At 40.1% G+C, this 27,235-nt stretch overlaps 2 pseudogenes; one reads left to right on the top strand and one right to left on the bottom strand.

Moving 5' to 3' along the window:
- The first annotated feature begins 11,791 nt into the window (after nucleotides 1-11,791).
- On the top strand, nucleotides 11,792-14,411 carry LOC106931877 (uncharacterized; annotated as a pseudogene).
- Nucleotides 14,412-18,036: 3,625 nt separating this feature from the next.
- Nucleotides 18,037-20,242, bottom strand: LOC148159529 (uncharacterized; annotated as a pseudogene).
- Between the last annotated feature and the right edge of the window lie 6,993 nt (nucleotides 20,243-27,235).

Here is a 27,235-nt window from a genome sequence, read left to right as displayed (position 1 = left end):
AGGGCCATGTCTGAGAGCAAAACTGTTTGGGCCAATCCTAGCAACAAGACAAAATAATACAGATTTAGAAGAAAAGTTCAACCTTTAAAAAAAAAAAACATTTTATTGAGCCATAAGGAGGAAGAAGGGGAAAGAGAATTTGAGTGATGTTACAATGGTTTTTCAGCGCATGATTGGAAAAACAGAAAACATGCAGTGACAATATCCAGGGAGGGACAGTTCTGTGGATAAGAATGCCTTGTTGATGTCAGAGATCAGAGAAGAATGGGCAGACTGGCTCGAGATGATAGAAGGCAACAGTTGCTGAAACAACAGAAGGATGCAGAATAACACCTCTGAGCACATTGGGAAGTCAGTTTGCATTGGAAATTTGTTGGTTTGATTCCAATTTCCTGCCACAACTTAACCCAAGTTGTTTAACAATGTCGCTGTATGATTAGGTTCTATGACCCTAGCTCTAGTGTAAAGTTGCTTTGTGTGGTCAGTATAACTGAGTTTACTCCATTTGCCTTAAATCAGATGGGTCACAGCAGAAAAACTGTCAGCTATGAACAACAACAAGGACCTGTCTGTCCAAGAGGCTCCAAAATTGGACTATAGCAGTCCTCTCTGACATAATGAGTTGCTTTCACCTGCAACATTCAGATAAGATCAGAATTTGGCATGAAGAGCATAAAAGCATGGCTGGTGGTGGTGTGATAATTGTGGAGATATTTTCTGCTGCTGACCATGCCCTTGTCTTTATGATTTTAGTGTACCTATCTTCTAATGGCTACTTCAAAAAGAATAATAAACATCACAAATATATAATAATGTAACAGTGGCTTCTTGAGCAGGACAGTAAAAACTTGGCAGCTAATATCTGACAGATTTGAACAGTCAAAACTGGATTGAACAGGTGTGACTGTTCAATCCAACAGAACAATCAAATCCTCTAATTCCTGACTCCAAACAGACAACTATATATTTAGTTTGCAAGTATTAATAGTATGGCAGTTTATAAAAAGACAAACAATGTCAACAACCAATACATTTCATATTATCTACAATCACACTTGTTTTTTTGGGTTGTTTTTTTTTTTACCCTGGACGAATTTTGGGAACATGGTGGCACAGTAAAGTAGCATTATGTATGTGCAGCTGAAAAATCTGCACCAACTTTGTGACACAGTCATGTCAACATGGACCAAAATCTCTAAGGAATGTTTCCAACACCTTGTTGGTTCTATGCATTTAAGAATTAAGGTGGTTCTGAATCCAAAAGGGGATCCAACCAGGTGTTAGCATAGAAAACTGAGTAACAGAGCAGTTTAATGGAATTTTACACAAACAAAATCCCCCACAAAACTTAAGAATCATGGTCCACTGTTAAACAGATGGAATATTTCTTTTTATGGTTAGTTTTCATGTATTTGCAATCTGATTTTATTGTATATTTCTATAGCTTTCAACAAAATAAAGCTGAGTTACATTTTAGTTTTTGTTACTTAAGAAATATTAACTTAATTGTCACGAAGACAGGAGTAACAACTGGTTCACAGTTGTTACCACAAATGGTTGCATACCACATCACGAAGTGTGTGTGTGTGTGTGTGTGTGTGTGTGTGTGTGTGTGTGTGTGTGTGTGTGTGTGCGTGCGTGTGTGTGTGTGTGTGTGTGTGTGTGTGTGTGTGTAAGCTGTTTTCCCCCCTCTTTTTCTCTTTTTACTCAGTTTGCTTTGTCCTCCAGGCTCTTGGTCCTAATCATCTCAGTACCAGTCAGCACCAGGGCTCGTGTGTACCTTGAAAGGAGCTCAACAGGCTTAAGACACAGGTTTTACTTCATTCAAAGCAGAAAAACTGAACAGTGTATCATAAATTACAACTGCTTAGTTGTAGTTTGTGATACATTAAATACCTTTCATTTATTTAATAAATGCTTTACCAAAACGTATGTTACAGAGTTCTGCAAGTCAATGACTCAATGCAATCTGATGGGTTTACTTAGATAGACACTTTTAAAGCTACTTTGAGTAACTAATTGTACTGTACTGTTTGATAACTGGGATCAACAGGAACTTATTTTTTGTAAATGCCTCAAGATGGCATTTGTTGTGAAATGGTTCAATGTCAATAAACCGAATTGAACTGAATAATAAATATTTAAAAGACATTTTGTTAACTATTTCATTTTGCTGCTGAAGATTTTCTAAAACATTTCTCAGAAGAATTTAATAGGATTATGCTTCAGAATATGTATATTTTCAGTTTTCGCCATAAACTATCCTGGGCGATCAATCATTTGCAGTCCATCTACTTTGTTGTAGCCCACTTTAACACTTTTATCCTCAAGTCAGCTGGTAATGGCCTGCACAATAAATTCACTTCCATCTGTGTAAACCATCCTGTTTTGTTTTCTGATCTTATCTTCAGTTCTTATGATTAATAATAATTGAATAAAAAAACAGAAATTCAGGACTTTATCTGAAGTGTGCTTTATTTAATAAATGATAAAGTTTAGATCCTGTACAACATATTCTGCTATTTAGTCCATTTAATAAATGGTCAGCCCACTCATCTTCCCAAGTGTTTTTCTTTTTGGTTCTTTTTTTTTTTTTTTACAATAAGTAGAAATTGAAATCTGTTAGTGGTGCTCCTTTTTTAAAACCTAACATAGGCTATTACAGCTGTCCAGTCTAGATTTTAATTTCTGACTTGTTTAGAGAGTATCTTCCTTGCATTGTAAAAAAAAAAAAAAAATCACACGGTAAGCTAAGAGTGAGCAAGGGGTGACTGGAACTTCCTAGGAATAGTAGTCATCTTGTAGTCCAAAAAGTTGTGGGTTTGATTCCAGCTGCTCAGAAATGTCAATGTGGCCCTGTGTTTGTGAGTGTGAAATAAAAAATATGGCTCTCGTGTAAAGCACTTTGGATCACAAGTTTAGCTAGAAAAGTGTTATGTAAATCCAGTCCATTACTTATCTACTCACTCCTCTGCCAGTTCTCACTGACTTCCAGTGTTTTATGTAGAGAGCAAATATTCCTCTACTTGACCATTCAACATTTGCAATTGCTGGATTCTATTTGAAAGTTGAAAACAACTGTGTAGGAACTAAGGAACCCAACAAAAGCAGGAATTTAAAAGCCAACCATAGTTCCTCTAAAACAAAATACATATAGGGAACCAAGTCTCTCAAAAATAAGAACTTGAAAATGGTTCTTGTGATCTAAGTGCTGTTTTCAAAATGGTCACATAGCAGAAACAGGGCAGAGGAGTATCATCTGAATGATGGAGGTGTGGGTGGGGCTAGTGTAATATTTGTAACTCCACTAACTGAAAGAGGAAATGGTATCATGGTCAAAACCAGCTTAGTACAAACCTTATGATTTTGAGCCAATAATTCTGTCTTGTTGTCATTTACCCTTTAATTTCCTTTAAATTTCATGACATAAATTGCTGAAGAACGTTCATCAAAAAGTGTTCAAATGACTGAAAGATTAAAAAGGAATGTAGTTTTTAAGCCACATGTCCTTTTCTGTGAGGTGTGTGACATCAGGTTCATCCGATGTGGATCTACTATGTGTGGTATGTCCCAGCTACTGGGCAGGTCATACCCATCTGAGTGGGTGTGGAGCTGTGGAAGGACTGGTTTTTATCTCTGACACAACTTTACCTGAATCCGGTCGGCTTTCTGTTGCACTTTACCTATTTGTATTTAGAAGCACAAGAGGGAACAAAAGCCTGTAAAAACCAACTTAAAGGGATTATTTGAATTTTTAATTAAGGGAATTTATTTACAGATAGTTAATAGTTACAATCCTGCCTCTATTATATAAACACATTAAACCACACAGCTTAGCTAAGAGGTTTAATCTGGCCAGTCAAAAACAGACTTTTTAAATTCTAGGAAGAAATTATCCCAGCAGAATGAATCCTTATACAGTCTGCATAAAAAATCCAGATACATTAAAGCTGCTCCTGTTGAAGCTGAAGATTAGGAAATATTAGGAAGAATGACAGGACTGCCTCCACAATTCTCTGAACACAGAGTATACCATGCTAAATGCTTCAGAATGAGTTTTTACACTTACATCCATACTCACATCGCATGTCTGTTTTTTTTTTTTAAACAGTGTCTGTCAAACTGCTGCATTTTCACAGACAGACCTCAATCTGTAAGGGTTGGTGAAAATACGTCAAGGGTCATTCATCTTCCTCAGCACTGACTCCCTCCAGGGCTGTGTACTGAGCCCACTGCTCTTCACTCTGATGACCCTTTAGTGTCAAGCCAGGTTCAGTACGAATCACATCATTAAGTATGTGGACGATACGACAGTGGTGGGTCTCATCAGGGACAACAATGTTCTAGCCTACAGAGAGGAGGTGAAACATCTGGTGGACTGGTGTGATGCAAACCATCTAATCCTGAATGCCAACAAAAGAAATTGTTGACTTCAGGAAAAATCAGCCAAATCACACACCCCTCCTCATCAATGATGCTGCAGTGGAACAGGTCAGGAACATTAAATTGCTGGGGATACAGATCACTGACACTTTGACCTGGTCCCTCCAAACCTCTGGTCTGGTGAAGAAAGCTCAGCAACATCTTACACTCTTTATTTTGGATAAGAGCAAACCTCCCTCTTTCCATCCTCACCACTTTCTACAAAGGGACAATAGAGAACAAACAGACCTGCAGCATCTCTGTCTGGTTTGGAGTATGTAACACCTCTGACTGGCAACATGTGGAGAGTGGTGAGTAGGATGAAAATAATACAACAGGGGACATGACCTCAATTATTAAAAATATCTGTTTTGCCCCAAAATAACCAGGATTACTATGGGCACAAAATAATGCCCTTCTTTTTCAATAAACACATTTAAGATCAAATTAATATTGAAAAATTTACCATAAAACTGCTCAGAGGAGAATTCAATTCAGAAGCTGGTTGCAAACAAGCCAGCAGCAAAGTGGCTGTTTGGTTGGGACAAACCATTAGTGTAAAAACGGGGGAGGGGGGGTGGACTGTACAACTCGTAGTAGAGACTTGTAGATGTTTTTGTGTCAACACATTATGCACAGTCAGTAATAATATTTACATACAAGTAAGAAAATGTAGAGAAAGGAATCACAACCCACTGTTCTCAACATGTAGTGCTTAATTTGAAACATGATTAACCCCCACCTAGTAATAAAATGTTCTGACCCAGAGCTCAAGGAGGGGGAGGGAAGAAGGGATGAGAGGGGGTAAAGAGGGGAAGGTTGGGAGGAGCGGCTGGGTGGGGGGGAGGTTTGGGAGAGACTAGGAGGAGATGAGGAGGTGATGAGGGATGCAACAAACTGCCCAGATTGCGCACAATGGTAAATCAACGTTGAATTATAGTCAGAATGGTTGATTTTTGGTTGGGGTCGACAAATGATGGTAGATCAACCATCAAACAATCATCCAGCTCTAGCCAAGTAACCAATGTTGAAACTGTGTCATTGAATCAATGTTGTTTTGTGGTCGAAACCTAATGAATGAAATGAAGCTAATAGCGAAAATTCAACCTGGAAGACTCCATCCCCTCCGTTCGTCCATCGGCGTCATGCTCATCTCCGACCTCAGCGCTGGACCTCACCTGGCGTGTCCAATCATCAATCAAGCTCAGCATAAAAGGATCCACACCCAAGTCGTCGGCCGCTTCCCAGCTGCGTTCAATCCGTTCATCTGCTTGCCACAGCTTCTCAGCCAGCACGTCTCATCTTCTCCACAGCTTCGTGATTCTCCGTCCTTCTCCGTCCTTCTGAAATAGGACCGTGTTGCTTCATGTCTCTGTGTTATTTCGTTTTATTACCTTTGCATGTTTCTTGTGAAGAGCTCAGATAGGACGGTGTTTACAGCAGTATGTACAGGTGGATCAGTTGCCCTTTCCCTCCTCTCACCTTAGGGCCTCAGCCCCTTTTGTGGGGGAGAGCATCCCTAATCAGAGTCGGGGGCGTTCACCCAAGATCACAGTTCAAATCTTCCGCCGGGGCTCGAGCGCCAAAGAACTGTCATTCATTTCCTAAGAACCGTTATTATCCTATATATATATATATATATATCCTCCAGCCTGTCTCCAGGCGATTGTGTCCCCCCCGAAACTGATCCCATCTCCTGCCTGGCTCTGCACCTTCAACTATCCTTCACTCTTTTGCCTGGTATTTTTCAGCCTTTCTCTTAGCATGCCTTCATTCTTCGAATGGGCTTCATGATATTATGAAAACCCCTCTAGCAATCAAATTTGATTCCTCCTACCAGCTTCTCACCTTCTAGACTTCTGCACTCGTTTGGCGACTACCAGTACTGTGATGTTTCTCTCCGCACCCTCAAGCCAGCTCACAAGTTTTAGGTCCCCCTTTTCTTTGGGCCTCGGCCCCGGCCTCAGCCCCTTTTTGGGGGGAGAGCATCCCTAATCGGTTATCGGGATGTTCGAGTTCACATCAAATCTCAGCTCAGATCAGCTGCCGGGGCCCGAGCACCAAAGAACTGTTATTCATTGCTGTCATTAAATCTTTTAATTGTACCTTTTTCTTCGTCTGAGTCTTTCCAGATTGAAATGAAGCTAATAACGAAAATTCAACCTGGAAGACTCCATCCCCTCCGTTCATTCATCGGCGTCATGCTCATCTCCGACCTCAGCGCTGGACCTCACCTGGCGTGTCCAATCATCAATCAAGCTCAGCATAAAAGGATCCAAACCCAAGTCGTCGGCCGCTTCCCAGCTGCGTTCAACCCACCACCTCCCCTTCTCCACCCACATCCTTCGGCTTTCCAGGATGGCACCCTTTCCAGACCTCCACTACCAGTGTCGGGCCCCGGGGGAGAGCATCCCTAATCGGTTATCGGGATGTTCATCGAGTTCACATCAAATCTCAGCTCAGATCAGCTGCCGGGGCCCGAGCGCCAAAGAACTGTTATTCATTGCTGTCATTAAATCTTTTAATTGTTCCTTTTTCTTCGTCTGAGTCTTTCCAGATTGAAATGCTGATGTCTGATCAATGTTGAATGAATGTATGCTGTTTTGCCGCACCCCTTCCCCTCTCCTCATCAGTGCTCTGGGTCAGAGCATTTTAGTAGTGAGTGGAGGTTATCACATTTTAAATTAACCACTGTAAAGGATAGTGGGTGACGATTCATTTCTGTACATTTTTCTTACTTTTTTTTGTCGTTGATCTTAACCATAAAGTCAACCTTTGTGATCATAATTCAACATTTAATTAACATCTTTTGCAAACAAGCCAACAGCGAAGTGGCTGTGTTTGGGATATCCCACTCATGTAAATGGTGGGGGTGGACCGCTCTACTCCTTGTAGTAAGTTGTAGATGTTTTTGTGTCAATATATCACAGACAGTCAGTAAGAATTTTTATTAACAAGTAAAAAAATGTACAGAAAGGAATCACCACTCACTATCCTCTACAGTGTTATTAAAAATATGATAACCCCCGCTCAGTAATTAAATGCTCTCACCCAGAGCTCTGATTGATCAGACGTTGATCAGACCTCAGCATTTCATTCATTAGATTTCAACCACAAACAACACTGATTCATTGACACAGTTTCAACGTTAGTTAATTGGCTAGAGGTGGATGATTGTTTGATGGTTGATCCACCGTCATTTGTCGACTTCAACCATAAATTAAACCTCGGCATTTCAGTCATCAGATTTCAACCACAAAACAACGTTGATTCAATGACACAGTTTCAACGGTTTGATTGAATGGTTGTTTGATGATTGATCCACCGTCATTTGTAGACTTCAACCAAAAATCAACGATTCTATCTATAATTCAACGTTGATTTAACGTTGTGTGCTATCTGGGTATGCATTTCTTTTATCACTTAACACACATTTTAAGTGTTGTACAGCCAAGTAATGAAAACCTTCATTACATTTCCTCTCCCCTTTCCATAAGCTCACAGTACCTTAACTTTCAGGAATCCTGGACAAACAGTCAGCTGCAGTGTTGGTTCTTCCAGCCTTGTAATGGACAGAGAAGTTATATGGTTGCAGAGTGACGTACCATCCAGCAATCCATGCATTTGCATCTTTCATCTGATGCAGCCACTGGAGGGCCCGGTGATCTGTCTCCAGAAAGAAATGCCGTCCCAGCAGGAAGTATCTCAATGATTCAATGGCCCACTTCATTGCTAGACATTCTTTTTCCACTGTTGAATATCTGGTTTCTCTGTCCAGAAGCTTACGGCTCAGAAACACCACCGGCTTCATCTCTCCATCCACTTCCTGCAACAAAACAGCCCCAAGACCCACTCCCAAAGCATCCGTTTGCAGTGTAAAGGACTTCTCAAAATTAGGGGTGTGCAAAACAGAGTCAATGCAGATAGCATTTTTAAGATCTTCAAAAGCTTTGCTGAATTCCTCAGTCCATTGGATCTTATTTGGGGACTTACCCTTTGTCAGGTTGTTTAATGCAACTGAGCATTCTGCAAACTGAGGAATAAACTTCCTGTACCATCCGACCAGGCCCAAGAAGCTCCTCACCTTCTTCTTTGTTGTGGGTACAGGGAAAGTACGAACAGCATCCACTTTCCCCACCTGTGGTCTAATCTTGCCAAAACCAATGATGTAGCCTAGATAGGCCACCTCTCTCTGGGCAATGGCACATTTCTGGGGGTTGATGGTCAGTACTGCTGCTCTGATGCATCCCAACACTTGTTGTAAATGGAACATGTGGTCCTTCCAGGTTTGACTGAACACAACCACATCATCCAAGTAGGCTGCTGAAAAGCCTGACACATTTCTCAAAACATGGTCCATAAGTCTTTGAAAAGTGGCAGGCGCTCCCTGTAGACCAAATGGCATCACTTTGAAATGATACATACCAAATGGTGTCCTGAATGCAGTCAGCTTGTGGGCCTCCGGTGCTAGTGCCACCTGCCAATATCTTTTACTTAAGTCCAGTGTAATAATGTACCTTGCTCCTCCCACTCTTTCCAACAGGGTCATCTATTCTGGGCATAGGATATGGATCAAACTGAGAGAATTCAGATAACGAAAGTCAATACAAAATCTCAGTGAACCATCTTTTTTGGGTACAAGAACCACAGGGCTGCACCATTCACTGGTTGCAGCCCTATAGATCCCCCTTGAAAATGAGACCTAGATCTCAATGGGGTTTACCTGGTTAAATAAAGGAATAAAAAAAAAAATGATGCCAAGTTCCAACATAAAGTTGATCTCTTTCTTGAGCTCTGGCACCAACTGCTCAGGAATCCTATAGCTCTTCTGCCGAGCTGGCGCATCCTTCTTGAGACAGATGTCATGTTGCAGCAGGTCTGTGAAACCTGGAGCCTCTGAAAAGAGTTCAGAATCCAGTAGAGATGCAACCTCCTCCTGCTGGGCTGCTAACAGATTAGACAGATCAACCACACCAATCTGCGTTTCGTTGGAGGGCAGAAACTTCACCTTCACCTCCTCATCTTGAACATCACAAATCAAGAGCTGCTGCACACACCTGGAATTCTTTCAGCAAACTCACATGAAATGTCTGATGTTTTTTCACTCCATCAGGCATAAGCAGTTCATATGTAACCTTACCCACTTGCCGAGTCACTTCATATGGACCATGCCACTTGGTAAGCAGCTTGTTATCCGAGGTTGGTAACAGTAATAGGACCTGCTGGCCTGGTTTCAGGACCCTCTCTATAGATTTCTGGTCATACCATCTTTTCTGGTTCTGTTGTGCTGTATTCATGCTCTCCTGTGCCAGAGCTGTCATCTCCTCCAACCTCTGTCGCATCTTGACCACATAAGCCACAATGTTTTCCTCCGCTGATTCAGGATGTTCCCAGTAGTCTTTCAGGAGGTCTAATGGTCCTCTCACTTGGCATCCATAGAGCAGTTCAAATGGCAAAAATCCAGTTGAAGCCGGTGGGACCTCTCTGTAGGCAAACAGTAAATAAGGCAACCACTGGTCCCAATCTGCTCCTGTATAGTCATGGCCAAAAGTTTTGAGAATGATTCAAATGTTAATATTTACAAAATCTACTGCCTCAGTTTTTATAATGGCAATTTGCATATACTCCAGAATGTTATAAAGAGTGATCAGCTTTAACAGCAATTAATTGCAAAGTCAATATTTGCCTAGAAAATGAACTTTATCCCCCAAAACACATTTCAACTTCATTGCAGCCCTGCCTTAAAAGGACCAGCTAACATCGTTTCAGTGATTGCTCCATTAACACAGGTGTGGGTGTTGATGAGGACAGGGCTGGGGATCAATCTGTCATGATTAAGTAAGAATGACACCACTGTCATTCACCAGCCTTTAAAAAGAGGCTGGTGCTTGGCATCATTGTTTCTCTTCTGTGAACCATGGTTATCTCTAAAGAAACGTGCAGTCATCATTGCACTGCACAAAAATGGCCTAACAGGGAAGAGTATCGCAGCTAGAAAGATTGCACCTCAGTCAACCATCTATCGCATCATCAAGAACTTCAAGGAGAGAGGTTCCATTGTTGCCAAAAAGTCTCCATGGCGCCCAAGAAAGACCAGCAAGCGCCAGGACCGTCTCTTAAAAGTGTTTCAGCTGCGGGATCCGGCTACCAGCAGTGCAGAGCTTGCTCAGGAATGGCAGCAGGCAGGTGTGAGTGCATCTGCACGCACTGTGAGGCGGAGACTCTTGGAGCAAGGCCTGGTCTCAAGGAGGGCAGCAAAGAAGCCACTTCTCTCCAGGAAAAACATCAGGGACAGACTGATAGTCTGCAAAAAGTACAGGGAGTGGACTGCTAAGGACTGGGGTAAAGTCATTTCCTCTGATGAATCCCCTTTCCGATTGTTTGGGACATCTGGAAAACAACTTGTTCAGAGAAGACGAGGTGAGTGCTACCACCAGTCTTGTCTCACGCCAACTGTAAAGCATCCTGAAACCATTCATGTGTGGGGTTGCTTCTCAGCCAAGGGAGTTGGCTCCCTCACAGTCTTGCCTAAAAACACAACCATGAATAAAGAATGGAACCAGAATGTCCTCCTTGAGCAACTTCTCCCAACCGTCCAAGAGCAGGTTGGTGATGAACAATGCCTTTTCCAGCATGATGGAGCACCTTCCCATAAAGCAAAGGTGATAACTAACTGGCTCAGGGAACAAAACAGAGATTTTGGGTCCATGGCCTGGAAATTCCCCAGGTCTTAATCCCATTGAAAACTTGTGGTCAATCATCAAGAGACGGGTGGACAAACAAAAACCTAGGAATTCTGACAAAATGCAAGCATTGATTGTGCAAGAATGGACTGCTATCAGTCAAGATTTGGTCCAGAAGTTGATTGAGAGCATGCCAGGGAGAATTGCAGAGGTCCTGAAGAAGAGGGGTCAACACTACAAATATTGACTTGCTGCATTAACTCATTCTGTCAATAAAAGCTTTTGTTATTCATAATATGATTGCAATTGTATTTCTGTATGTGACATCTGACATACACACATGAAAACCAGAAGGCAGCAGATCATGTGAAAATATAATATTTGTGTCATTCTCAAAACTTTTGGCCATGACTGTAGTGGAAACAAACTTGCATAGCATGTTCTTTAGAGTCTGGTTGTATCTCTCAACAAGCCCGTCCATTTGAGGATGATAGGGGGTGGTCTTAATTCCCTTCACTCCTAGCAACTGGTAGACTTGTAACAGCTTAGACATGAAGTTTGTTCCACAGTCAGTCAAAACCTCTTTCGGTATCCCTACTCTGGAGAACAGTTGTATCAGACAGTTGGCAACATTTCTGGCTTTCACACACCTCAGGGGAAACGCTTCAGGATATCAAGTTGCATAATCGCATACAACTAGAATGAGATGAGACACGTAAACCCAGTTTTCTGTGCTGTCGTTTACCGGCCCCCCAAATATAATAAGGATTTTATAAGCGACTTCTCTGACTTTTTATCTGGGATTATAACTAACTATGAACATGTTCTTATTGTTGGAGACTTCAATATACACGTGTGTTGTCCTGATAAACCTCTGGTAAAGGACTTTTTAAGCCTTCTGGACTCCTTTAACCTGGTACAGGCCGCATCCGGCCCTACACATGAGCACAGACACACACTGGACCTGGTTATTTCCTGAGGTCTGCCTGTGACTAACCTGGAAAGCTGTGGCTCTGTGTTCTTGGATCACCTGCCTGTTTTATTCAGTGTCAGTTTGACACCTACTGCAGTTAAAACTCGTGCTGCTGTTCGGCGCTGTCAGATTATTAATGCTTCCACTGCCACTCAGTTCTCTACTGCTTTTCTTCAGCTCTGTGGATCATCTGACTTCCTCTACTCTGATACAGAAGAGCTCTGGTCCTGGTTCTATTCTTCCTCCCAAACCATCCTGGACTCGGTTGCTCCATTAAAAACCAGGCAGCCAAAGATTAAACCTGAGCCTTGGTTTAATGCAGTGCTTCTCGATTCCAGTCCTCACGCCCCCCTGCTCTGCATGTTTTAGATGTGCCTCTACTCCAGAACAGCTGATTCAAATGATTGCATGACCTTCAAGTACTGCAGAGGCCTGTTAATCACCAAAATATTGAATCCAGGTGTGTGGCAGAAGGGAAACATCTAAAACATGCAGGGCAGGGGGGCATGAGGACTGGAATTGAGAAACACTGGTTTAATGACAGAACTCGTGCTGTCAGGAAGGAATGTCGCCGTGTTGAACGCAGGTGGAAAAAGGATAAATTGCAGGTTACTTTTCAAATTTTAAAATACTGTTGGCGTCTCTACCAGAGCACAGTTAAAGAGGCAAAAAGGGAATATTTGGCAAATATCATTTTCTCAAACAGCCATAACCCACGTGTTTTATTTAACACCACTGACTCTGTGCTTAATATTCCACAGAATGCCTGTTTGGAAGCTTCTCCTGAAATGTGTGATAATTTTCTGTGTTTTTTTTATTAAAAAGGTTGGTAGTACCAGGGCTCGTATTACAGCTCCTGACCCCTCTGTTTCGGTCCCTTGCTCTGCTGCTTTCACTCAGTTTGAGCCTGTGACTGTCTCACTTTTAGAGGACGCGGTTGGCCATATTAAACCATCAGGTTCCCCCCGTGATCACGTCCCTCCACAGCTTTTTAAAGATATTTTATCTAGCATAGATAAAATGTTCTTGCAATTATAAATAGCAGTCTGTCCTCAGGTGTGGTCCCTGCTAGTTTTAAACATGCAGTAGTGCAGCCACTGCTTAAAAAACCTGGCCTTGATCAAACTGTTCTGGCTAATTATCGGCCTATTTCGAAGCTGCCTTTTCTTTCTAAGGTTTTAGAAAAAATTGTGTACTGTCAGCTGAAACAGTTTTTAGATGAGAATGGCATTCTGGAGGTTTTTCAGTCAGGTTTTAAAACTCTTCATAGCACAGAATCTGCTTTAATAAGAGTTTTTAATGACATCCTTCTTGCATGTGATTCTGGTAATTATGTTGTTCTGATTTTACTTGACCTAACTGCTGCCTTTGATACAGTAGACCACGACATTTTAATATCGCGATTACAGCATATTGTAGGTATTGGTGGCAATGTTCTTAAATGGTTCAGGTCTTACCTGGAGGACAGAACATTTCCAGTGAATATTAGAGACTCTGAATCATCTGCTGCTTCAATGCCATATTCTGGGCCCACTGCTTTTCTTTCTTTATTTACTGCCTCTGGGTTCTATCCTCAGGAAACATGGGATTTAATTTCATCGTTATGCTGACGATTGCCAGATTTATTTGCCTCTGAAGCAGAAGGGTGTACATTCTATCAAACAACTCCTGGCATGTCTAGGTGATATAAAAGCTTGGTTGGCCTTGAACTTTTTAAATTTTAATGAAAAGAAAACAGGTGATGGTGTTTGGACCCAGAGGCTCCTGTGAGTCCTCCTCTGTTGACCTGGGACCCTTGGAGGTATATTTTAAACCTGTTATTACAGACCTTGGTTTTAAGGTGGACAGTGATTTCAAATTGGACAGCCAAATCAGAGCCGTGGTTAAATCCAGTTTTTATCATTTAAGGCGATTGGCATCAGTGAAATCTTTTCTTTCCAGGCAGCATTTTGAAACAGTGATCCACGCTTTTATTTCGACTCGACTGGATTACTGTAACTCACTTTATCTGGGAGTCAGTCAGTCGCTGGTCTCACTTTTGCAGCTGGTTCAGATGCTGCTGTACAACTGTTGACAGGAACTCGAAAGAGGGAACACGTGACCCCTGTCCTGGCCTCACTTCACTGGCTGCCTGTATATTTTAGGATTAATTTTAAAATTCTTATGATTGATTTTAAATCACTACATAATCTTGCCCCGGCTTACCTCTCTGAGCTTCTTCACCCCTACATACCTTATCGGTCTCTCAGGTCCGCAGATTAGCTGCTCTTGGAGGTGCCGAGACCAAGAAGAAAGCTCAGAGGGGACAGGGCTTTCTCTGTCATGGGTCCTAAGTTATGGAGTGACTTGCCTTTGCACATTAGAGAGGCCCCTTCACTGTGCACTTTTAAAGCTCGTCTTAAAACCCATCTATTTTACTTGGCTTACAACTCCAGCGGGATCGAGTTTGAAATTGTATGTTTTTAAACTGTAAGAGTTTTTTATTTATTTATTTAAATTGTTATGTTGTGTTTTAATGTGCAGCACTTTGTATCAGCTGTGGTTGTTTTAAAGTGCTTTATAAATAAAGTTGGTATGGTATGGTAGAATGTACTTGTTGCCTGCTGAGCTTCTCTCTAAGGGACCCACTACATCCATCCCTATTCTCTCAAAAGGAGTACCAATAATTGGTAGGGGCTGAAGATGGGCCTGAGAAATTTTCTTTCCTGAAGTGAATTGACATTTAACACAGGACTTACAGAAGACTGATATTTGAGTATGCATTCCTGGCCACACAAATCTTCTGGCAATCATACACAGCATTTTCTGAAATCCCATATGTCCAGCCCATGGAACTGTGTGTCCCAGATCCATTACCCTCTCTCTCTGAACTGTTGTGGTAATGCTAAGGGCTCCACATCCCCTTTACACTGATACAAAATTCCCCTTTTCACTACATAAGTAGCTTCATCAAGAAACCCTGCAGTGCCCTGTGTGCTTTTGTCCACCCCTATGACTTTATCAAACCAACATTTTAAAGTTGGATCCTGTCTCTGAAGCTCACCCACATTAGCTGGAAGATTAACATCTAGAAGCTGGAATGGTTTAAAAGTATTGGCTGTTTGCCTGGCTGAACCTCTTATCTTGTCCCTCCTTTTCTCAGCTTTAGTTTTATAAGACTTAACTGGTCCAATGGGACCCATACTTCCTCAAAAAATGGCAACTCTCTCAAGGCGTTTTGTGCACTTTGAGCCCTTGTGGTGACCATGTTGTGCCCTGCAGCTGCTACTTTACATGGAAACTCTATGGTTTGGGCTAAAAGAGTATCAGTCACTTTCTGGGGGTGAAAGTTTTCTGGGTGTGTGGGCATCAGTACTTTGGGAGGATGTAGTTCTGTTTGCTGAATGAGATCTGCAATTATGGGGACATCATTACCCAGAAAAACAGCATAAGGCAGCTTTGATGCAAGAGCTACTGACATAAAAAATGTGTGCCCTACCACAGTCAGATATACGTCAGCCATTGGATATTCATGCTTATCCCCATGTATGCAGATTATGTGACATTTCTCCTCAGACCACTTTTCTCTAGGTATTAAGGAAGACAAAACCACAGTCTGAAATCCTCCTGTATCTCAGCAAGGCTGTTTCACGCTGCCCATTAATCAGAACTGGTGCAGTGCGAGCATATGTAGTGGGTCTGGGGACGATGCAAAACAGGGATGGCTTAGACTGATTAGTAAGGGCAGGGCCGTGCAGAGACCACTAAAGGGGCAGGTGCTCAAAAAAAAAAGGGCACATCTAACCGCATTTTAGGACAAAATATTAAAGCCACACAGTTTTTAGAGTTTAATAAAACAATGATAAATTACAAACTTTTGTCATTTTGCAATCAAAGCTAAGAAAAATCTCTATACAGAACATATAACTATGCATATGGAAGATATTTTATTTAGTAATTTCTTTCTGCAGGTCTATTTTGTTATAGGAAAGTATTGCAATATTCAAACCCGCAGTTTAGCAAGATATGTAAATCAGAGCTAGACCACCAGACATATTGTCTTTACAGAATTACACTATTAAAAATATAAACAAGGGCACAATGCAACCTTTTAGTGTACTGTAATCTATAAAAAAGAGCTGCCTGTTTCCTACTGCAGTGGAGATGAAGATGGTCCATTCAGGAAAGCAGAGCTGCATCAAACTTTAATGTGGAACTGCAGAAAGAAGAAAAAAAAGCAAAATGTGAATTGTTAATGCATGTCACCATGAGAAAAGCCTACTGAGTTTTGCTTAAAAAAAACTTTTTTTTATTAAAATCACACATTTTTGTCTCATGAAGTGAAAAAATTATTTGCAAAACAAACTTATTTGCACATGTCATAAATATTTTCTTGCTATTCCAAGTTTTGGTTTGTGACTCAAAGTTTTGCTTGTGATTCTCACATGACGTCGTGGGCAGGGTCCAAAATCACAAGAAAAGATTTCTGATGTGTGCAAATAAAAGTTTATGTTTGGCAAATAACTTTTTAAGTTCATGAGACAAAAATGAGTTATTCAATAATAAAAAAAAGTTTTTTAAACAAGACGTTTTGTTTTTAAAAAAATAAATCATTACAATTCCAAAGGTTTTATTAACAATTTTATTTTACTTAACTGAGGTCACTTTTTTTTTTCATTGAATAATTGGGGAAAGATTTAGCCTAATACTCTGTGAATCAGACCCTAAACGTACTTAAAGTCTGGATTGAGTTTTTTCCCCTTCATTAATGACACACTTTTATATACATTATCTCTATCATGGTAATTCAGGGTGAGTTATTTTTAATTCTAAATGAATATCCTTGTTGGACTTTTATTTAAGTGCTATTCTCCCTCAAGATACATTTACCTAACGCCAGAATAAATGCAATGTACATTATGCAGCAAAGGAAATTAGAAGATCTGACATTTATCCATTATGGAGATGATCAGTTTTGGACGGGCGATGTGCCCCTATTGCATAAGCGACACTGAAGAATGACTGATATTAACAATACAGGGAAGAAGCTTTTTAGTTATCTAGCTTTGCTAGCAAAGTCGTTAGCTAGCAGCTAGCTAATAACACAACAACAACAGCCTAACCTCTGTATGATAAAAATACTGAATCGATAGATAAGAACAGTTTTTCCTCACTTGGCTGTCTCCTCCCCTCAGTAGTTCTTCAGAGAAAGGCAGACGCAGAGGCCTGTCAGTGTCTGTTGTATTTCATTACCTCTCTGTTTAAACCGCTACTCCGTGCTGAAGCAGAAACGATACTTCAACGTTTTCCGTCATCTGACAAGAAGCAAGTCTACTCCACTTTATTCACCAAAGACGTTTTTTTTTTATTCAAAAACTGATCTGTAATCTGGAACGTTCGCTATGTTGAGCTCCAGTTAGCCGCCTTATCTCACTGCACGAGACAACTGCGTCATGCCAAAAGGTCAAAGGTAACAAGGTGACCAGAGGGCTTAGTATGTTGTACAAAAAACCCCAACAAAAAAAAAAACTACAAATAATTTTAGTACATGTTATGTGTCAGAATAGGGCTTAGGAAATAATACAAAAAAAAAATTAAAAATTTGATCAAAAGGGCACTTGGGGGCAAGGAGCAAAAATGGCAGGTGCTCAAGCACCCCCAGCCACCCCCCTGAATAAGGGGGTACTGAGTGTGGCCCAGTCCATTACATAAATAGCATCTTATATCACGCTTGACAGAACGAAAAGGGGGGTTCTTAACAGAATCAGGTTTGTACTTACTAGAGGAAAGTTGCCTACCACTAGAAAATGTCCTGTTCTCTAATTGACCACCACACTGTTCATCCCCATTGGACTTACTTTTGTGGGCAAAGTTGGCGTCTCGGCCAAAAGTACTGTGCTTTGTTCCTCGTCTAGCTGCCGTGAAGACCTCAGCCAGTTGTGTTGCTTTCTCTGCTGTCTTTGAGTCATGCTCACGAAGTCACACCTCTAGTTCAGAGTTAACCATTCTCAGGAACTGTTCCAGAATCATTGTCTCTGAAATTTCTTTTACTGTTGCTTTGTCCGGTTTAACCCACTTGAAAAACACTTCTTTCAGGCGCACACACAGCTCTTGTGGAGTCTCTCCTGGAAGAATGTCCAAGGAACGGAAACCTCAACGATAGGTTTCAGCTGTAATTTCATACTCTAGCAATATGGCCACCTTCACTCTTTCATAGTCGTCTGAGTCTGCAAGATCCATCAAGACATAAGCACTTCATGCTTTGCCTGTCAGTAGGGGAATTAGCTGGATTGCCCATTCCTCTTTTGGCCATCGACAGACTTGGGCCATTCTTTCGAAAGTGGTCAAAAAATGTTCAATGTCATCATTAGGCAGTAGAGGATGTAGCTTAGGTTCTCTGTGCTTGCTGAAATCCCTATGAGACCCAACACACCAAGACGGTTGACTTGGCCCTTCTCCTGGATCATCCATGTCATCTTGAGGCTGTGCTGCTCCAGGCTGTAGCTGGTCACCTCCAGAGTCTTGTGTCAGATCATTCACTTGCTGCTGTATTTGGTGAAACAGGTGCTGCATACTCTTCCATCTATGCTCTTGATGGGAAGCTTCATTTGCAAGCTGTTGGTCTCTCACTGATTGAGACTGAATGAGGGATTTCACCAAATCTGCAAGCTCCTCAATCTTGTCAGGGTTGCTGGGTGCCACGCCCACCTGATCAGCAGATGACTTTGCTCCATCATCAGGATCCACCTGTTGGTCTTGTTTCCTCTTTTCTCTGTCTTTTGTCATCCTCAACTCCACCTTGTGACTCCGGCCCCAGCTTCTGACACCGCTTGTTAGAATGGCCCTTAGAAGTTGGAGGAAGTAGAGACTTGAGGCATAGAAACAGTGCAATCCCACTGGGTGTTTATTCACCAACATTTAACAGACAAACAACCCTGCTCACAACAGGCTAGGGTCTCAGCAGCAACAACAACCAATGTGGCCAACATGCAGCCTTTTATAGTCCCTGGCTGTTCCAGTTAACAAACCCACCAAGAAACAGGCTAAAGCAAAATACATACACACAAACAAACTTTGACAAAGTAACCAAATCTTCAGAATAACATACATTACTAAATGCTATTCATTTTAAGCATCTCTAAAAACAAATCTCTATCGATAAAAATATAAATCCAACATTAAATTTATAAAGTGCATAGCTCTATTGCTCCCCCTCTTCCATCTGCTTTGGTCTCTTCTGGAACCTTTAAAAGGTGATCAGGCCCCTGGGGAATCTTTTAGCCTGAACACCCTGCAGAGGAAGACACAGAGATAAGCCACACCCACACAAAGCCTTCAAACATTTCAGTGCATTTCAAACAATCACAATACTTATATTATCCCTGTGTTTGTTGTATTTTAACAGGAAACCATCAGTTCCAGCTGAGATGCCACTGCATAAAAACACACAATCAATAAAATACTTCAATCTGTTTGTATCCATTTCTTTAATCATTTAACACACATTGTAAGTGTTGTACAGCCAAGTAATGAAGACCTTCAGTACATTACTACTTTTTTATTTCATTATTATTGGAGTCTATGAGTGAAATTTCAATTGAATGACAATAAAGTCTGTCTATGTCTATTCAAAAGATACTCTCTAAAATCAAATATAATTTTTAAGACTTTTTTGAAAGTTGGAAGGACTTGGTTAATATTCCACTTGTTGACTTCACAAACCCTTCTGCGTCTTCTGTGTCACATGATTTTTTTTTCTTAATCATTTAAAAAAAATGAGTAGAGGATCAAGACATGACTAAATAGTTATTAAAACTTAACCAGGTTTTGTGTTTGCAATGAAAACGGAGCAACATCAGCTTCAACATTCCATGCAGTCAAAACAATGCAGTCTGGAATGCTGACAATCGTGTCTGATTATCAGACTGCCAAGGCCTTAGACCTGACCACACAGTGTCACAAATAACTGTGACACACACATGCGCACATCCACATCCACACCCACACCTTAATTTTCTTAAGAGATTCAAAAATTACAGACACCCAACCAGAGATATTTTAATTGTCAGAGATAAAAATGGAAGCAGAAAGACATCTTTCCCCTGCAAGAGGTCAAAATATTCTTTCTAGAATCTAGATGTACAATTTGAACCTGAATGAGAACTGTCGAGGTTCCTCCAGTCATTTCTTAGAGCTAGGATTTATTCTATAACTGTAATACGTTTTCTGTCACAACAGCACATTTATTTATGATTTCATTTGTTTCTGATGTTTGCTAATATGGCTGTACATATTTGATAATCAGCTCAACTGTTTGTAGATCATTAACTGTCTTTATTTTTTGCTGAGCCTGAAAGAAATGGCTGGAGGACGGGACTTTTTATGAGTTATTGGGATTTCTAAATTCTGTGGATTGGAAACCGTTTTGTGTTTTATTTTAACATTTGTGTTGTACTTTTCATTTGCTGACTTGAATCAGTTCCCTATTCAGGATTTGCCCTTCCCTGCTCTCTGCTCCCCTTGTAACATTTGCCTTGTAAGCTAGCCTTTGTGTAAAGTTCCCCGGTGTGTTCATTGTTGGAGATCCGTTTTTTGTTTATATTAATTAGATTTGCTTTAGCTGAGATTTTCCTTTGGTTTCTTTTTAGTACAATTTGAGATATTTGCTTTAGGATGGAATTCTTTAAATTATTTTTTGGAAAAAATTAAATGGAAATTATTTTTTATACCTTTATCTTTGTGCCTTATTGCTTTGAACATTGTGTGATTTTAGGAATGACTGCAATTCCAGTGATTGAAACAGTAAAGCCACAAATGCTAAAAGTAACAATTTTATGAAAAAAGAAAAAAAACTGTTTAAATAACAATTTTGGTTTGATTACACATTTTGTAGGAGTAGATGAGATATGCAAACACACACACGCACACACATGCATCTTCTCCCCTTTTTACTTTGAATCTCATATATCTGGAGGTCTGAAACAAGGTTGAAGAAACATGAAGCTTTCTCTGTAGCTTGTTGAATGTCAACAAGCTGTGAATACTTCTGACCTTAGCTGTATCAAACCGTTTTGACTTCTGTCCTGCATCCTTACAAAAGTGAGGGGAAATGTGTCTGTTTCCTTTAATTACTCTCAGTAAGATGAATTTACATATGAACTTCAGGCCATCCCAGTGTTAGAGCGAAGCAGCTATAAATGCTACTGAGGGCTTTTTAAAATGCTTTTATGAAGACAAAAGAATAGCAGAAAGCATTTGTTCTACATGGTTTGGCTGTTTGAGGCTTCATTAGAACCCAACCAAGCACATGCATTCATAGGTGTGGTCCTGACCTGCCATTTCCAAACTATTTTCAAAGAAGTCCTTGTGAAATGGCAAGAATTTTTTCCTCCTCAGATGCAATATTTTATTCTTGTCACATTTGCCAAGCATAACAAGAAAGATATACTTTCTTATCTGTTTAAGTTCAAGCAAGAGAAGAAAAGTTGCACTTTTATCTTAAAATATAAATGGTGTAAAAATCCAAACATTTTCAGTTCTTTTTGAGTTGGAAAATGGTATGAATCTGACCTTACTGTAAAACCACCTTTTTTCTGACACTTCAATATGTGATGTATTGTGTTCCTGTGACATCTGCTGGAAAAAAACAGTAAGTGAACGGGTTTAAGGCAAAACAAAAGATGGTTTCTGGTGGATACTTTTTGTCTACAATTTTCTCAGTCCCTGAAAATCTGACTTTAATTTTGTCATGAATCATGCTTCCTGAGGGAAGCCCTTAGTTCTCACTTAGAAAGAGTGAGAATTAGTAATCAGTGCTAAGGCACATGGCACGTTATTGAGACACTGATATGTTCACTGCCTTTTGCTTTTCTTTCAGTAGATTGTTTTTATAAGGATATTACAGCTCTGTAATTCTACTTAAATGCCCTACTTTCGGGATATAACATTGTAGTGTGAACTTTTTGTTTTCACATGCAAGCCAAAATAAACTACACTTTGCTTTATTTCACAGTTCAGTTATATATTTTTTCTACAAAAGAAAACTCCTTAATAAATGCAAGTGTAATTTAAAGATAGGTTAAAATTCAAATAAAAGAGTGTTTGAACTCTGGGCTAACAGAGTTCAAACGCTCAGGTGATTGAGATAAACAAAAAAGAAATTAATTGGTGTAATAAAAATAGAAGAAACTGAATGACTTTACATGAATGTCACATTAAACTGACAACTCTAAACACAACTTGTTTTTTTAAAAACCTCTGTGTTATTGTTGTAAATTTTTCTCATACTGAAATATGAGCTAACCCATGACAAACACTTTCTGGTTGTAGTCCCACTAAGGTAGATCATCTGTAGTGCTCACTACTCTCTGTTATTATAAAAAAACAAGCTAAGCAACCAATATAACAGAGACTCAGGTCATCCGTGTCTCCACAATGAGTGGTGTTTTACCATGGTCCAAAATATTTCTCTTTTGTGACTTTTATGAAAATTTATCTGCCAGAACACACACACACGCACACGCACACACAGACGCAGGCACACACACGCACACATGCACGCACGCACACACGTGCAGGCACACACACGCACACATAGCACTTTCATTACAAGCATCCTGTTAATTTGTACATCAAAAATTCAGATAATTTATGAATGGAGGTTAAAAGATACTTTGTTGGAAAACCTGCTTACCAATAAATGTATATTAGTGTGTGTTTGAGAGAGAGAGATGACACTGTCCAGGACACTGTCCTAATCCTATTGATTATCCTTCAATAATCAATAACGTAGCTCACAGGCCAGATCAGGTAATAAACTCCAACCTCTGAGTGTTTCTCCTTTCACTGCAGGTCTTGGTCAATACTCTTTCAAAAAGATGTGGAAGAAAAGCAAGAAGATCCACCAACATCCCAGTTTGTAATTCAAGCACATTATGCAAGCAGACATTATGCAATCGCAGGGTCAGTAACCTCAGTATTAAGTGACTCCAGAATGGCTAAGTGCCAGCCAGCGGGGTCATCACTTATTGACAGAGAAGGCCAACATGCTGCTGGAAACAGCTGCTATTCATTATCTCTCTGCTCATCTCTCCTTTGTGCTCACATTACACATACGCAAATCTATAAGGAATGCAAATCTACGAGGAACTACTCATAGATTTGCATATGTGTAATGTGAGAGCTGGTGAGTGTCACTCAATGTCAAAAATGTATGCCTCATGAACCTCATTTGATTTGTGTTGAGGAGTCATGTCTTTTATTTACCACCCCTCAAAATGGAACCAGACAGAATGAGTGAACCCTCACATGCAGTGGGAGGCCATCTTATGCTCTTTGTTGAAGTACACTGACACAAGTAGAAATTGGTAGAACTCTTTGAGAGGAGTGTCACTGAAGGTTATGACATGACAGTCTGGGGGCTTCAGAACACAGAAAACACCAAACACTGAGCCAGAAAAAGATAATGGATCATAAAACATACTGATATATATATATATATATATATATATATATATATATATATATATATATATATATATATATATATATATATATTTTTTTTTTTTTATTTTTTTATTCCATTGTTGTATGACTTTCATCCATTTGGCTTATATGTGTTGGTGTGTGTGTGTGTCTGTATTTGATTTGTGGTGGTGGGTGGGTGAGTGTATCCCCCCAGACCAAATAGGCACAGGCTAGGGCAGGTGAAATGGCCTGAATCTAACAGATAGCATGTATTAGTTTACTCATTTACATCTGATTTATTGCTGTAAAACCATCTTCATCTGTGGTTTGAAGGCAATCACTAGGGGTCAGCAGCACACCATACAAGTTTTACTTTATCATTCAGATTCTGACGTCACAGAGACTAAAAAGAGCAGGTTAAAATGTTCTAATCATAAGGTGTAGATAAAATTTCAGAAATCTTTTCCAGGTCTGGTTGATGTTGCTCTTGTTTTAACTGCAAGATGCAGAAAATATAAGAGTTTGAAAGGATAAAATCTGTGCCAGAAACCAGCCCAGGAAGAGAAGTGAAGGTACCCTGTAGGACACATAAAGCTGGAAGGTGCTCAGCCTTCCAGGGGATTTACAGACTCCTGTATTAGTCATGTGAATTTAAACTCCTCTGAAATGTATATTTTCTGTCAATTTAAGTTTTGAATTGAATTTCAGCAGAATGTAGATAATTAGACTGCCTTTGATCCCATCTGTTGTGGATAGGGGTAATGTGAGATCACGTGGTGTTATTAGGGATTGTAGATCACCTGTTGCTCACCTGGTGACTTCAGTGAGTGGGTGATGGGGGAGGTCTACTTTTTGCTGACCGCTATGTTTTGTCTTTGATCACTGTTTAATTCTACGGATCCGTTTTTATGCTGCTTTTGAACACTGTTTGCCTTTGGATATTGATGATAAAATCATTGCAACTGCAGCTTGGATTTACGTTTTGATTAGCTTGCGCGTCAACAACCACTCCCCTACTCAGCCGCTCAGCGACTTTGTTTGATAGTCACTAATACCATCACTGAACTGACTCTACTGCCCATTTACCCAAAGCCAAGTCGACATTCCTGCAGCTGCTGGCTGAGTGGCTAACAGCAACTGTTCTTCCCAATGTTCTGCAAAAGCTTTGTCTCATCTCCACATCATGTCTTTCTTTTCCAAAATTATTAACTGATCTATTAGTGAAAGATCAATAAGTAAATTGAGAATACGTTTTTCAAACATCATTGATTTCTGATTCAGCCAAAAATCAAAGTCATTACTTCCCAAAAATAATGTTTGTCTTTGCATTGTGAAATGATGCTTGGAATACACACCAAGTGTATCATTTTGTCTAAACAAACTGTTCTCAACGTGGGCGGTACCGCCCCCCAGGGAGCGTTCAGAGGACGGCAGGGGGCGCTGGCGGACATTTTTACAAAAGGGGGGCGCTGGGATGCCTTTGGGGGGCGTTTGGTCGAAGGTAAACTTTACACCTTAAATGCACAACGCCAGTTTAGACTTTGAGCAACTTGGTAAAACTGTATTGTGTAACATTAAACCATGCTTGGCTGCAACTGTATCGATGGCAGCTCTTCTTCTATTCAGTGTTTGTTAGCTTCTGTTAGCTTCTTGGCGCAGCTCCGTTCTCCTGCTACTGGTAGCTAAAATCACGATACCCTCGCTGTGTATCCCTCTGAAAAATGAACCCATTCAAATAAAGAAATCCCTCCATAGTGATACCACGATAGAGAGCGTTCATTTTATAGCGTTAACAACGGTGCTGTAAGTGGTCCGGTATGAAACGGGGGTAGAACAACACGGCACTTTTAAATTTCAATAATCAGAATGCAGAAATTGTTTCCGTTGTTTAAAAGGTTTATGTCAGTCTGCCTTTTCCCCATCGATACGCTTCCCGACCGCCCTGCACCTTAAGGGCTTAAAAAAAAAGACGCACACATTGCGCAAAACTCTGAAACAGGAGAAGCGGGACATAAAACGGAGCGACGAACTAGATGTGAATTATGGCATAAAAACAGAGAATCCGACGGTGAACAGTGAAAAATCAACACATGATGTGAAACATGACGATTAGGAGGCGCAGCAGGTGATGAGTGAAGATTAACGATGGTCAATAAACGATCAAATAAATCTAGCAACAGGAAAGAAACTAAAGTGGACATAGCAATAAACCAAGAGAGGATAATACTAATCAGATGAAAATGGAAATAAATGAAGAACAAAATGCAAGAATAAACTAAGAAAAAACTAAAGCAAATACAGAGGAATAAACTGGTATGGCAAGACCTTTCGAGCAATAATTAATACAGAGGACTGTATGGCAAGAATAAACAGACACTATTTCCAGATAAAAGGTAAAATAATATTGTTGAAGTGTCATGGGTTTGTTGACACCATATCTGATACTGAGAATAAATATATCTTACAGACCATAACAGTAAATAACTTATCACTTTTTTAATTAGATTTGATATATTTATTTCTTCAATATTATTTTCCATGTCAGTATTAATGTCATGAGGCTGATGACTCCATGACACTTTCAATTTGACTCATTAGGACTTGATTAAGAACCAGATTTGTTCTTTGTAATTTCTGTCCAGTAATACTATAATCCATGTTTCTGTCTCATATTTGTATGGCATTAAAAGGAACTTTTGTTTTTCCACTGAAAGCTCTGGTTTGCACAATAAATGCCATGTGGTGAAGTTTTATAGATGATACTCTGATGTCCCATTCTCCTGAAGGCAGCACAGAGCTGCACCACCAGAAACTCACAAAAACACTGAGGAGAAGAAGAGCTATGATTAATGTAGTTACAGTTCTATCCATGTTTTAATGTTGCAGAGCTCAGTCGGTTTGCAAATAGTTCAAAGTTTAAACTGGCATGTTAATCTTTTATCTGATCATTTGTGCAAGATTTAACAACTAGAAAATGGCACAAAATAAGAATATTTTTTCCACTCTGATTGGCTGCTGTTAGACCTACCGATTTTAACTTGAATGTTAAAATCGGTAGGTTTTTTTTTTGTAGGTTTTTTTTTTGTAAACACCTGTGAAAATAATTTCTATTTCTGTTCTATGGGAAATTATCTTTGATAAATACAGAAACAAGCATAAAAATCAAAACATCTACAATAGTGATAGTAATATTAATGATAAAATAATGGTCAGTGCAAAGTAGCCTGCAAATTCTTTGGTGGGGGGCGGTGAGGGACTTGGATAAGGGCTAAGGGGGGGCGCTGGCACAAAAAAGGTTGAGAAACACTGCTTTAAAGTCAGGGTACATTACATGAGACTGTTAGAAAAACTCCCGTCTCATAGGACCACCTTCTTTGGATCACTATCATAATATCAGTAAGGTAACATGAATAGCACTGAGCTACTTTCACTCTGGAACCTTCGGCCCTTTGACCTTCATCATCTGTCAAGGAGTTCTTAGTTTCAACTATCCTGTTTCAACAGTCACTGACAAAAGAATTGAATTCATCATGGTACTTTGTTTTTGCCGTCCCCAAACCCTTAATCTTTTCTTGTTCAGACAATATTCCCTGAATTTTCCAGAGCGCTGTCGATAATGTGTCTTCAGGGCTCCTGTTATTAAATTTCAGCTTTTTAACAGATGGCCCACAATGTGTTTAAGCATAGCTTCAAGCTGCTGAAGCAAACCCAC

The sequence above is a fragment of the Poecilia mexicana genome, unplaced genomic scaffold, assembly GCF_051168715.1.
Source record: "Poecilia mexicana isolate PSO_F unplaced genomic scaffold, ASM5116871v1 scaffold_6, whole genome shotgun sequence".
Classification (NCBI taxonomy): domain Eukaryota; kingdom Metazoa; phylum Chordata; class Actinopteri; order Cyprinodontiformes; family Poeciliidae; genus Poecilia; species Poecilia mexicana.
The sequence above is the reverse complement of the archived record's forward strand: the minus strand, read 5'-3'. Positions and strand labels throughout refer to the sequence as shown.